Raw genomic sequence first — 13,516 nt, forward strand, 5'->3', positions numbered from 1 at the left:
CTATCATCCTGGGAGCATTGTCCCTCGGCCTACTCAAAATAAATGTTCACGCATGTTGTACATCCGTCAAAGAGAATGCCTACAAGTCCTTTGTCAGGCTCAAATTAGTGTATTGTGGAACCGTATGGGATCCTTTCAACAACTGCAACATCACCCTGGAGAAAGTACAACGCCGAGCAGCCCGCTTTGTATGTAATGACTAATCAAGCATGAATCAAGCATGAATAATATGCTGACTTCTCTCGGATGGGATACCTAGAGAGCCGCAGAATCTGGCTAAGACTTATTGCAATTTACAAGGAGATTCACAAAATCACGCCATCAAATCTCCCGTCATCCCAGAGCACCAACTGCCATGAAACAAGACAAAATAATGGTCCCTACATCTTCAACTGGCTAAATTTTAATAAACCTTGCTACCAATATTCCCTTTACCCAAGGACGATAAGGGAATGGAATGTTACCACCCAACACACGTGCTGCTCCCGATGTTAAGTCATTTAAAAAGGGGATTGAGCAAGTAGATCTCCTCAACTTGGTGAAAAAGACCCACTTTAAAATGTAATCACCACTCTACTCACTCCGACCTGCGCCCGATAACAACTGATGAGCTGTTTGCGCAGTGATCAACTAGAACCAGAACTAGTCTTATCTGTGACCACAGGGCGAAACAAATGTGCAACTCCCCTTACAGAAGGCTCAGAAAGGCCTTTACTCTGGCAGTTGAGGACGTTTATCAGCAAAAATATCTGAAACTGGAAATAACAAGCTGACGGTTTCATTATGAAACAGTTCCCTGAACATTGAGCCATTTAGTAAGTGTAAAACAAACTGGGACATTTGCTTTGACTCCACCAGACTGCTCAGCGCATTCACCACATCAACTGTTAGTTCCAACTTTATAGAAGTCTGTGTGATTTGCAGCATCTACACAAACACATCCAATGACAAAACACAGCAGCTGTTGTGGAACATGACTTTTCTGCTTCAAACTATCACTGGGACACATTTACTCACAACAATAAATTCAATGTGTTGCAGACAGACAAGAACAAATCACATTCAATGGGGAATTTAACCCAAGTCTCTCCCCAAGATTAGAGCCGTCCACTGGGGAGCGGCGGACAAAATTATCACCGATGGATGGATGGATGGATGTCAATCTGCTGTCCTCGCTCCCCGGCCCTGAGTCTCCCCGCCCGCTCAGACACCGCGGTGGGCCCCGCTCCCCACAGCGGCCTGGACAGTGGAGTCCCTCTCCTCTCCTGTTCCCGCTCCCCCAGCCCGTGGACTCCCTCTCTTCTCTTCTCTCTTCCCCCGCCGCTGCAACAGGTCGGTCGGCAGGAAGGAAGCGAGACCCATCCAGTGACTTGCCAGCCTGTGCACATGCGCACTGCGTCATCATGGCAGGAAGGAAATTAAACAAACCCACAGATGCTGCAGGTCTAATATCAAACCCACAGATGCTGCAGGTCTAAACTCAAACCCACAGATGCTGCATGTCTAATATCAAACCCACAGATGCTGCAGGTCTAATATCAAACCCACAGATGCTGCAGGTCTAATATCAAACCCACAGATGCTGCAGGTCTAAACTCAAACCCACAGATGCTGCAGGTCTAATATCAAACCCACAGATGCTGCAGGTCTAAACTCAAACCCACAGATGCTGCAGGTCTAATATCAAACCCACAGATGCTGCAGGTCTAATATCAAACCCACAGATGCTGCTGGTCTAATATCAAACCCACAGATGCTGCAGGTCTAAACTCAAACCGGAAAACACAACCTCAAGTTCCCATTTAGGTTGCACACCACCTTTACTTTAAAATAACGATGAGTCCAAATGGTGAACTCTCTCCACCAACAGAACATGTCACATGTCATGGGTGGAATTGGCTGCTCACAACTTCTGCTCAAATAAAACAAATGCTGTTCCGACACGTAAACACAACTCAAACATTTACCACACATTTCTAATTCCAAGAAAGGTTAACATTGGCAAAGTCACCGGCTGTTAGGTGGTTAATTGGAATAAGTTTGGAAATTATTAACTGTATTTGGAAGTTTGATAAATTATTGGAAAGGCTAAATTTCACGAGAGCATCAATTGAGCTGTATAGAGTAATGAGATGAGGGACGAAAGGGGGAGGACCACTTTCCCTGAGTAATTCGGTCGAATACAGGGTAGCACGGTGATACACGAATTAGCTGAAAGATTGTAGACCTGGTGAAACGTTTCTCCCACCACAGGATCAGTACAGAACTGGAACTCAGCCAAAATTACCTGTGAAGAAACGTATACACTAAAATGTGTGCTTGAAGACTGGTTACCAGAAGGTGGGATCTGGCCGATGAACTCTTGCACAACCGGCAAAGACACTGTGGGTCAAATAATTGGCTTCCTCTGTCCTCAATGTATTGAAACCGCGAATGACCAACGGTAGCTGGGGGATGGAGGTACCACTGGTAGACAGAGTGATGAAGACAGGAACCCCAAGCACATTTACACTGGGTGGAGCTGGGCATCCCTGCATTGTTCCACCGTTCCTCAGAGTCAGAAACAAGCCACCCCAGAAACACACCGACCACCACCCCAGTCACAGATTCTGACCCCTAGATCTGGACTCTTCACAGGGGAATAACCAGGAATCAAGAGTGTTAAATTCTCACATGTACAATGGAACAATTATATTCTTACATGCAGCATAACATACCACCCGGCATACATCCAATCTATGGACATTTCATTCAGGTCATCACTCATTCATCTAAACATTAAAGAACAGAGGCTGAGCATCGGTCTCGCTACACACGGCAACGCCAGTCTGATGAAACGATGCAATATTATTCCTTATTTATGTCAATAAATGTTATCTAATACTCTTGTTGCTGCTGTAGCAAGGCACCATGTTCATTGTATAATAGTACAAAAACATTCACAGAATACAGCATTGCTGCTTCATTGTCTGCTGGCGAGGATGGTCTCACATTTCACAGTCACCCCATCTGGCACCATGCTGTCACCCACATACCCTGTCCCCACCCTGCCGAGCCCTCTCGACACCCTCTACACTCCATCCTCACCCTCCTGAACCCTCTCCTCACCCTCCACACCCCATCCTCACCCTCCTGAACCCTCTCCTCACACTCCACACCCTCCTGAACCCCCTCCTCACCCTCCATAACCCCTCCAGAACCCTCTCCTCACCCTCCTGAACCCTCTCTTCACCCTCCACTCCTAATCCTCACCCTCCTGAACCCTCTCTTCACCCTCCTGAACCCCATCCTCGCCCTCCTGAACCCTCTCTTCACCTACACACCCAATCCCGACCCTACTGAACCCTCTCTTCACACCCCATCCTTACCCACCAGAACCCTCACTTCACCCTCCACACCCAATCCCCACCCTACTGAACCCTCTCTGCGTCCTCCACATCCCACCCTCTCCCAAACCCTGTGCACTCTCCACATCCCTTCCGAACCCTCTCTGCATCCTCTCCCCTCTCTCCCAAACCCTCTCTGCACCCTACAAACCCCGTCCCCATCCTCACGAACCCTCTCTGCACACTCCACGCACCATCAAATAGTGAAAGGCTTGGACAGAGTGAATGTAGAGAGGATGTTTCCACCAGTGGGAGAGTCTAGGACCACTAGTCTAGCCTCAGAATTAAAGGATGTACCTCTAGAATGGAGATGATGAGGAATTTCTTGAGCTGGAGGGTGGTGAATCTGTGGGATTCATTGCCGCAGACGGCTGCCATTAGGTATTTTTAAGGCGGAGATTGACAGATTCTTCATTCGTACGGGTGTCAGGGTTATGGGGAGGAGGCAGGAGAATGGGGTTGAGAGGGAGACATAGATCAGCCGTGATTGAGTCTAAGAAAAAAATCATCGTCTATATCTCTCATTTCCCTTAACCATAACCAGACTGAAGAAGGGTCTCGACCCGAAACGTCACCCATTCCTAGTCTCCAGAGATGCTGCCTGTCCCGCTGAGTTACTCCAGCTTTTTGTGTCTAACCATGATTGAATGGCGGAGTAGACTAGATGGGCCGACTGGCCTCATTCTGCTGCTCCCCACGGCAGACCCCTCTCTGCCCGGTGATGCATAAACTCGGGGCGTCACCCGGCAGCTGCGGCTGCAGGAACCCCTTCACTGATGAGCGGGGACCCGGTTGACAAACGGCGCCACTCTCCCCGGGGATTCACGGTGGCGCGTACAACAGGTAGAGTTGCTGCCTTACAGCAAAATGCATCGCCGGAGACCCGGGTTCCATCCCGACTACGGGCGCTGTCTGTACGGAGTTTGCACGTTCTCCCCGTGACATGCGCGGGTTTTCTCCCAGATCTCCGGTTTCCTCCCACATTCCAAAGACGTACAGGTTTGTAGGTTAATTGGCTTGGTGAATGTAAACATTGTCCCTAGTGGGTGTAGGATACGTTTGTGACAACCAGTGGTGGTGATTATAGTCAAAGATACAGATACAGAGCAACGGAGACGCGCTATATCCCCTCTCTAACCCCCTCCCTATCTACCCCCCTCCTACTCTGCCCCCCTCTCCTCTCTCCACCCCCCCTTCTCTTTACCCGCCCCCTTCTCCTCTCCTCTTCCCCCCTCCTCATCTCCCTCCCTTTTCCTCTCCCCCCTTCTCCTCCTCCCCGCCCCTTCTCCTCTCCCGCCCTTCTCCTCTCCCCTCCCCCCACCCCCTTCTATTTACCCGCCCCCTTCTCCTCTCCCCCTCCCCCCCCATCTCCTCTCCCCAAACAGAAACCACCATATTGAGGACAGAATAATATGGACATTAAACAATAATATGTCCTCACCTTTCTGTGTTATTGGGGAAGGTGAAGCAAGACAGATCATTTACAGCAGAACAGTGAGCTGTAGATGTAGTGGACCAACACCATGACGGTGTCGAGGCCGCCCTTCAAATTGGCGGCAACAATCGACCCCCGCGCGTGCGCGTTCCCAACGGCCGCTCGACTTGGCGGGAAGAGGCAGCGCGCGGGGCCCCGCCTCCCCAAGCATGCGCGCGCAGCCACAAGGTGCTCGCTCCCGGGCCCCACAACTGTATTACACCCGCTCCCGGGCCCCACAACTGTAATACACTCGCTCCCGGGCCCCACAACTGTAATACACTCGCTCCCGGGCCCCACAACTGTATTACACCCGCTCCCGGGCCCCACAACTGTATTACACTCGCTCCCGGGCCCCACCACTGTAATACACTCGCTCCCGGGACCCCACAACTGTAATACACTCGCTCCCGGGCCCCACAACTGTAATACACTCGCTCCCGGGCCCCACAACTGTAATACACTCGCTCCCGGGCCCCACAACTGTAATACACTCGCTCCCGGGCCCCCACAACTGTAATACACTCGCTCCCGGGCCCCACAACTGTAATACACTCGCTCCCGGGCCACACAACTGTATTACACTCGCTCCCGGGCCCCCACAACTGTAATACACTCGCTCCCGGGCCCCACAACTGTAATACACTCGCTCCCGGGCCCCACAACTGTATTACACTCGCTCCCGGGCCCCACAACTGTATTACACTCGCTCCCGGGCCCCACAACTGTATTACACTCGCTCCCGGGCCCCACAACTGTATTACACTCGCTCCCGGGCCCCCCACAACTGTAATACACTCGCTCCCGGGCCCCACAACTGTATTACACTCGCTCCCGGGCCCCACAACTGTATTACACTGGCTCCCGGGCCCCACAACTGTAATACACTCGCTCCCGGGCCCCACAACTGTATTACACTCGCTCCCGGGCCCCACAACTGTAACACACTCGCTCCCCGCCCGCCCGGCGTCAGCTTCCCCCACACCCACACACCCACACCTGTCAATGTCCGTTACCCGCACGGTCCTGCTGTAGTCGACCATTGGCCGCTCCCGCTCCCGCTCCCGCTCCGGGGCCGAACAACTGTCGACAGTTTAATTCTGAATAGGGGGGTCGGTCCAACGCGCTCGTTCGCGCTCCCGGTTTGAATGTGTCGTCTGTCTGTCGTCACCAACGGCCGCTCCCGGCCCCCGGGCAACGGCGCGAGCGAGTGAGCGAGGCCCAGTGACGTCAACACGCAACCTTCCCGGCCCGGACCAACTGTCGACGCCCCTTTGCTCACGCGCGCTCCCGCTCCCGCTCCCGCTCCCGGCTTCAAGCTGTCGTCACCAGCGGCCGCTCCCGAGCAGCGGCGCGAGCGAGCGAGTGAGCGAGGCCCAGTGACGTCAACACGCAACATTCCACAACATTCCCGGCCCGGACCAACTGTCGGCGCTCACTCACGCACCTGCGCGTTATTTCCCGCCCGATCCACGTCCCCTCAACCAAAGATCCTATAGACCACTCCTCCGAAATTCAATGGACTGACGTATAGTACGTGACGGAACGTCACGGCCGCCATTTCTTTATGCGACACGCGACTTCCGGTATGCCACCCGCTGTGATCCAAAGCAAAGATCAAAGATTATAGAGGAGCAAGATAGACCACTCCTCGAAAAACGCGTAGTATGACGTGTGTGATTGCCGACGCCATTTTTGAGGCATTTCTTTGGGCTCCCCCCCCCCCCCCCCCCCCCCACACTGTCATGGCGTCCTTATCTAAATCTTCACATCACTGCTCCGCTATCAATTGTTCTATTCGTAAATCTAAACGACCCGACCTGTCATTCTTTAGGTTCCCCAATAAAAAAGAAAGGTGAGAAAATATTATTATTATTTTCAGTCGATATTCTGTCGTGAAAATGTTATTTTCTGTTCTCCCATCAACGGCCATTTGGGAAACTAGGTTTGTCGGTACATTAGAAAGTTATTAGACATTTTTAATAGATCTTTACTTACCATAATAATAAAGACAATTTTAACACTTCTGTACGTTTTTGGTTTTGTTCTTGTAAGGGATTGGTCTCCAAAATATGGCCCGCGGGACACATTAGGCCCAGTGACCACGGGATTTTTCGAGCTCAGATTCGAGTCCGAGAACGCGGCGGCTGTTACCCGTTATATCCCTCGAATTGTCGATACATCACAAGCAAAGATCACAAGCCCGCCGTGAAGAAGGGTGCAATCAAATATTATACAACTCTGCTCTATCATCTTTGGGTGCAATGGTGGGCCGGGGGGTTCGGCGGCGGCGGCCGCAATCAAATGTACGAGAGGAGCTCTGCTCTATAATCTTTGGTTGGAATGGGACGGCTGCGCGTTATAATGTGTTATCGTTCCACCCTCCCTCTCACCCCTTCTCCCTCTCCTCCCTTCTCCCTCTCCCCCCTTCTCCCTCTCCCCCCTTTTTCCCTTCTTCCCCTCTCCCCCCATCTCCCTCTCCCCCCTTCTCCCTCTCTTCTCTCGATCTCTCTCTCCCCTCTCTTTCGATCTCTCTCTCCCCTCTCTTCTCTCCATCTCTCTCTCCCTCTCTTCTCTCGATCTCTCTCTTCTCTCGATCTCCCTCCCTTCCCTCTCCCTCCCTTCCCTCTCTCCCTCCCTTACCTCTTCGTGAGAGTTGGCAGCTCTGCTATGCCTTGGGTCCAAAAGAGGATAGAAATAAAATACTTAATGGTCTTTTTTTTTTCTTTTTTTTAAATTTATTTATTAGAAGTAGACATATTATAAAATGTAGTTACATATTATAGTTTAAAAAAAACCTTTTCATATACATCAGTCATACATTATTAACATTTTCCATTATCAATTACTTCTGCTTCTAGTATTTTTATTTTTTATAGAAAGCGAGAAAAAGAGAGGGTAGAAAGTTACAAATAAAAAAGAAAGCAAAAAAAACAAGAAACAACACAACAGAAAAACAAGGGAGGTGGAATGGGTTACCTGTAATACATCAATGGAGATAGGTTCGTAGGTTATAAAGTATAGAGTATAGTTTTTCATCTGTTCCTGAGTTCAAGTTTCAGCTGGGTCCTCGTGCTGTGCCAATCTATCCCTTCAGATAGTTAATGAATGGAGCCCAAATTTTATGGAAAAGATCTTGTTTGTCCATTAAGACAAGTCTAATTCTTTCTAAGTATAGGGTCTCCGACATTTCCGTAATCCACATTTTAATTGTGGGGGTTGTAGGGCCTTTCCAAAATTTTAATATTAATTTTTTTCCGGTAATTTTACTGTAATTGAGGAATTTTCTTTGGTTTGTTGTGAGTGTTAAGCTTTGTTCTGATATTCCAAGTATTATTAATTTTGTGTCTGGGTCCAGTTTTGTATTAATAACTTCTGAAGTTATTTCAAAAACATCTGTCCAGAAATGTTTAAGTTTTATACAGTTTGCAAACGTATGTGTTAAATTAGCCTCTAAATGTAGACATTTATCACAAATAGGAGAGATTTGTGGGAAGATTCTATTTAGTTTTATTTTAGAGAAGTGTAGTCTATGTAAGACCTTGAATTGTATTAAAGTATGTCTGGCATTTAATGAACATTGATGTATTTGTTGTAAACTTTCGTCCCACATATCTTTCGTGATAGGATGACCTATTTCATTTTCCCATTTGTATCTATATGGTTCGGTCGGTGGTACCTCGTTATTTAGTAAGGTGTTATAAATATAAGCTATTAGTTTTTCAGTATTAGGATGCTTGTTCAGACATTCATCAAGAATTTCTGATTCCCTATTCCTGTAAACTTGTGTATTAGATTTAACATAATCTCTAATTTGTAGATATCTGAAGAAATTATTTGAGTGCAGTCCATAATTCAGTTGTAACTCTTGAAATGAAAGAAAAGTACCTTTCCCATAAAGATGTCCTATATTTTTGATTCCATAATTTTTCCATTGTGTGAGACCTTTGTCCATAAAGGATGATTTGAATAAAGGATTATTTACAATGGGAAGGCAGAGTGGTATATTATTCAATTTTAAATCTTTTTTTATTTGTTTCCAAATTCGTATTCCACTATGTATTATGGGGTTTTCTTTATAGGTTTTTTTGTGCTGTTTTGTGGGGGCAAATATGATCGGTCCAATTTCAAAAGGTAGACAGTCTTCCTTTTCCATCATTAGCCAATCTGGTTGTTGATCCATTTCTTCCAGCCAGAAATTCATGTTTTTAATATGGACTGCCCAAAAATAAAATAAGAAATTTGGCAAAGCCAAACCTCCATTTATCTTTGATTTACATAAATGTTTTTTACTTATTCTATGATTCTTATAATCCCAGACAAAACTTGTAACAATGGAATCGACTTTTTTGAAAAAAGTTTTTGGGATATATATCGGAATTAATTGAAGTAGGTACAGCAGTTGCGGTAAAAAAATCATTTTTATAGCATTAATTCTCCCAAGCATAGAAATGGGGAGTGTTTTCCAGTATTGAATATTCTTATGTAGTTTATTCAGTAAGGGTGGGAAATTTAGTTTAAATAAAGAGGTATATGTCTTAGTTACATAGATTCCTAAGTATTTAAATTTATCTTTAAATATTTTAAAAGGGGATTGTTGTATTGTATGTAAATTGAATTTTGTTATTGGCATGATTTCGCTTTTATTCCAATTAATTCTATATCCCGAAAACTGACCAAATTAACCATATAACCATATAACAATTACAGCACGGAAACAGGCCATCTCGGCCCTACAAGTCCGCGCCGAACAATTTTTTTCCCTTAGTCCCACCTGCCTGCACTCATACCATAACCCTCCATTCCCTTCTCATCCATATGCCTATCCAATTTATTCTTAAATGATACCAACGAACCTGCCGCCATCACTTCCACTGGAAGCTCATTCCACACAGCCACCACTCTCTGAGTAAAGAAGTTCCCCCTCATGTTACCCCTAAACTTCTGTCCCTTAATTCTGAAGTCATGTCCTCTTGTTTGAATCTTCCCTATTCTCAAAGGGAAAAGCTTGATCACATCAACTCTGTCTATCCCTCTCATCATTTTAAAGACCTCTATCAAGTCCCCCCTTAACCTTCTGCGCTCCAGAGAATAAAGACCTAACTTATTCAACCTATCTCTGTAACTTAGTTGTTGAAACCCAGGCAACATTCTAGTAAATCTCCACTGTACTCTCTCTATTTTGTTGACATCCTTCCTATAATTGGGCGACCAAAATTGTACACCATACTCCAGATTTGGTCTCACCAATGCCTTGTACAATTTTAACATTACATCCCAGCTTCTATACTCAATGCTCTGATTTATAAAGGCTAGCATACCAAAAGCTTTCTTTACCACCCTATCTATATGAGATTCCACCTTCAAGGAACTATGCACGGTTATTCCCAGATCCCTCTGTTCAACTGTATTCTTCAATTCCCTACCATTTATCATGTACGTCCTATTTTGATTTGTCCTGCCAAGGTGTAACACCTCACATTTATCAGCATTAAACTCCATCTGCCATCTTTCAGCCCATTTTTCCAAATGGCCTAAATCACTCTGTAGACTTTGGAAATCCTCTTCATTATCCACAACACCCCCTATCTTGGTATCATCTGCATACTTACTAATCCAATTTACCACCCCTTCATCCAGATCATTGATGTACATGACAAACAACAAAGGACCCTACACAGATCCCCGAGGCACCCCACTAGTCACCTGCCTCCAACCTGACAAACAGCCATCCACCATTACCCTCTGGCTTCTCCCATTCAGCCACTGCTGAATCCATCTTGCTATTCCTGCATTTATACCCAACAGTTAAACCTTCTTAACCAACCTTCCATGAGGAACTTTGTCAAAGGCCTTACTAAAGTCCATATAGACAACATCCACTGCTTTACCCTCGTCAATTTCCTTAGTAACCTCTTCAAAAAATTCAAGAAGATTAGTCAAACATGACCTTCCAGGCACAAATCCATGTTGACTGTTCCTAATCAGTCCCTGTTTATCCAGATGCTTATATATATTATCTCTAAGTATCTTTTCCATTAATTTGCCCACCACTGAAGTCAAACTAACAGGTCTATAATTGCTAGGTTTACTCTTAGAACCCTTTTTAAACAATGGAACAACATGCGCAGTACGCCAATCCTCGGGGACTATTCACGTTTCTAATGACATTTGAAATATTTCTGTCATAGCCCCGGCTATTTCTACACTAACTTCCCTCAATGTCCTAGGGAATATCCTGTCAGGACCTGGAGACTTATCCACTTTTATATTTTTCAAAAGTGTCAGTACTTCTTTTACTTTGAAACTCATAGTATCCATAACTACTCTACTCGTTTCCCTTACCTCACATAATTCAATATCCTTCTCCTTGGTGAATACCGAAGAAAAGAAATTGTTCAATATCTCCCCCATCTCTTTGGCTCTGTAGATAGCTGCCCACTCTGTTTCTCCAATGGACCAATTTTATCCCTCGTTATCCTTTTGCTATTAATATAGCTGTAGAAACCCTTTGGATTTACTTTCACCTTACTTGCCAAAGCAACCTCATATCTTCTTTTAGCTTTTCTAATTTCTTTCTTAAGATTCTTTTTACATTCCTTATACTCCACAAGCACCTCATTTACTTCATGCTGCCTATAATTATTGTAGATCTCCCTCTTTTTCCGAACAAGATGTCCAATTTCCCTTGAAAACCAGGGCTCTTTCCAATTTTTACTGTTTCCTTTCAACCGAACAGGAACATAAAGATTCTGTACTCTTAAAATTTCCCCTTTAAATGTCCACCATTTCTCTTCTACATCTTTCCCATAAAACAAAATGTCCCAGTCCACTCCTTTTAAATCATCTCGCATCTCATCAAAGTTAGCCTTTCTCCAATCAAAAATTTCAACCCTAGGTCCAGTTCTGACCCTCTCCATAATTATATTGAAACTAATGGTATTGTGATCACTGGACCCGAAGTGCTCCCCAACGCATACCTCCGCCACCTGTCCCGTCTCATTTCCTAACAGGAGGTCCAGCACTGCCCCTCCTCTAGTAGGTACCTCTATGTATCGCTGCAAAAAACTATCCTGCACACATTTTACAAACTCCAAACCATCCAGCCCATTTACAGAATGTGTTTCCCAGTCTATGTGTGGAAAGTTGAAATCTCCCACAATCACTACCTTGTGCTTACTACTAATATCTGCTATCTCCTTACATATTTGCTCTTCCAATTCTCGTTCCCCATTTGGCGGTCTATAATACACCCCTATAAGTGTTGCTACACCTTTCCCACTTCTCAGTTCCACCCAAATAGCCTCCCTAGATGAGCCCTCCAATCTATCCTGCCAAGGCACTGCTGTAATATCTTCCCTGACTAGCAATGCAACACCACCCTCCAATTCTATCACACCTGAAGCAACGAAATCCTGGAATATTTAGTTTCCAATCACAGCCCTCCTGCAACCATGTTTCACTGATCGCCACAACATCATACTTCCAGGTGTCTATCCAGACTCTAAGCTCATCCACCTTTCTTACAATGCTCCTAGCATTAAAATATGCACATTTAAGAAACCCCCCGTCTCTTCTTCTCTGTTTATTTCCTTTTTTTTCTTTCTCCTCTTGTGTCCGAGTGCTTCCCTTTTCTGCTTCCTGCCTCCCATTCTGTCTACTAGCTTTCTCTATTTGAGTCCCTCGCCCCAACCATTCTAGTTTAAAGTCTCCCCAGTGACCTTTGCAAATTTCCCCGCCAGGATGTTGGTCCCCCTCGGGTTCAAGTGCAACCCATCCTTTCTGTACAGGTCCCACCTTCCCCAAAAGAAGTCCCAATGATCCAGAAACTTGAATCCCTGCCCTCTGCACCAGTCTTTCAGCCACGCATTTATCCTCCACCTCGCTCCATTCCTACTCTCACTGTCGCGTGGTACAGGCAGTAATCCTGAGATTGTTACCTTTTTGGTCCTTTTCCTTAACTCTCCTCCCAACACCCTAAATCCTCCCTTCAGGACCTCTTCACTTTTTTTACCTATGTCATTTGTACCAATATGTACCACGACCTCAATTGAGTATTAACTAAAAATTGAGTTATTAGATTTAATAGGTTTGGAATACTAGTTTCTAATTTTGTAATATATATTAGTATATCATCTGCATATAAGGAGATTTTATTCCTTGTGTCTCTAGTATTGTATCCAAATATTCCTGGATGGTTTCTAACGCTTTCTGCTAGGGGTTCGATTGCAAGAGCAAATAATAGTGGGGATAGTGAGCATCCTTGTCTACAGCCTCTAGAGAGATTAAATTTAGTTGATAAGAACCTTTTCACCCAGAGAGTTGTGAATTTGTGGCCATTTGGGACTGAGATGAGGAGACACTTTTCCACCCAGAGAGTTGTGTGAATCTGTGGCCATTTGGGACTGAGATGAGGAGAAACCTTTCCACCCAGAGAGTTGTGAATCTGTGGAATTCCCTGCCACAGAGGGCAGTGGAGGCCAAGTCACTGGATGGATTTAAGAGAGAGTTAGATAGAGCTGTAGGGGCGGGTGGAGTCAAGGGATATGGGGAGAAGGCAGGCACGGGTTATTGATAGGGGATGATCAGCCATGATCACAATGAATGGTGGTGCTGGCTCGAAGGGCCGAATGGCCTCCTCCTGCACCTATTTTCT

This window comes from Amblyraja radiata, unplaced genomic scaffold (genome assembly GCF_010909765.2).
Source record: "Amblyraja radiata isolate CabotCenter1 unplaced genomic scaffold, sAmbRad1.1.pri scaffold_773_ctg1, whole genome shotgun sequence".
In the NCBI taxonomy this organism is placed as follows: Eukaryota; Metazoa; Chordata; class Chondrichthyes; order Rajiformes; family Rajidae; genus Amblyraja; species Amblyraja radiata.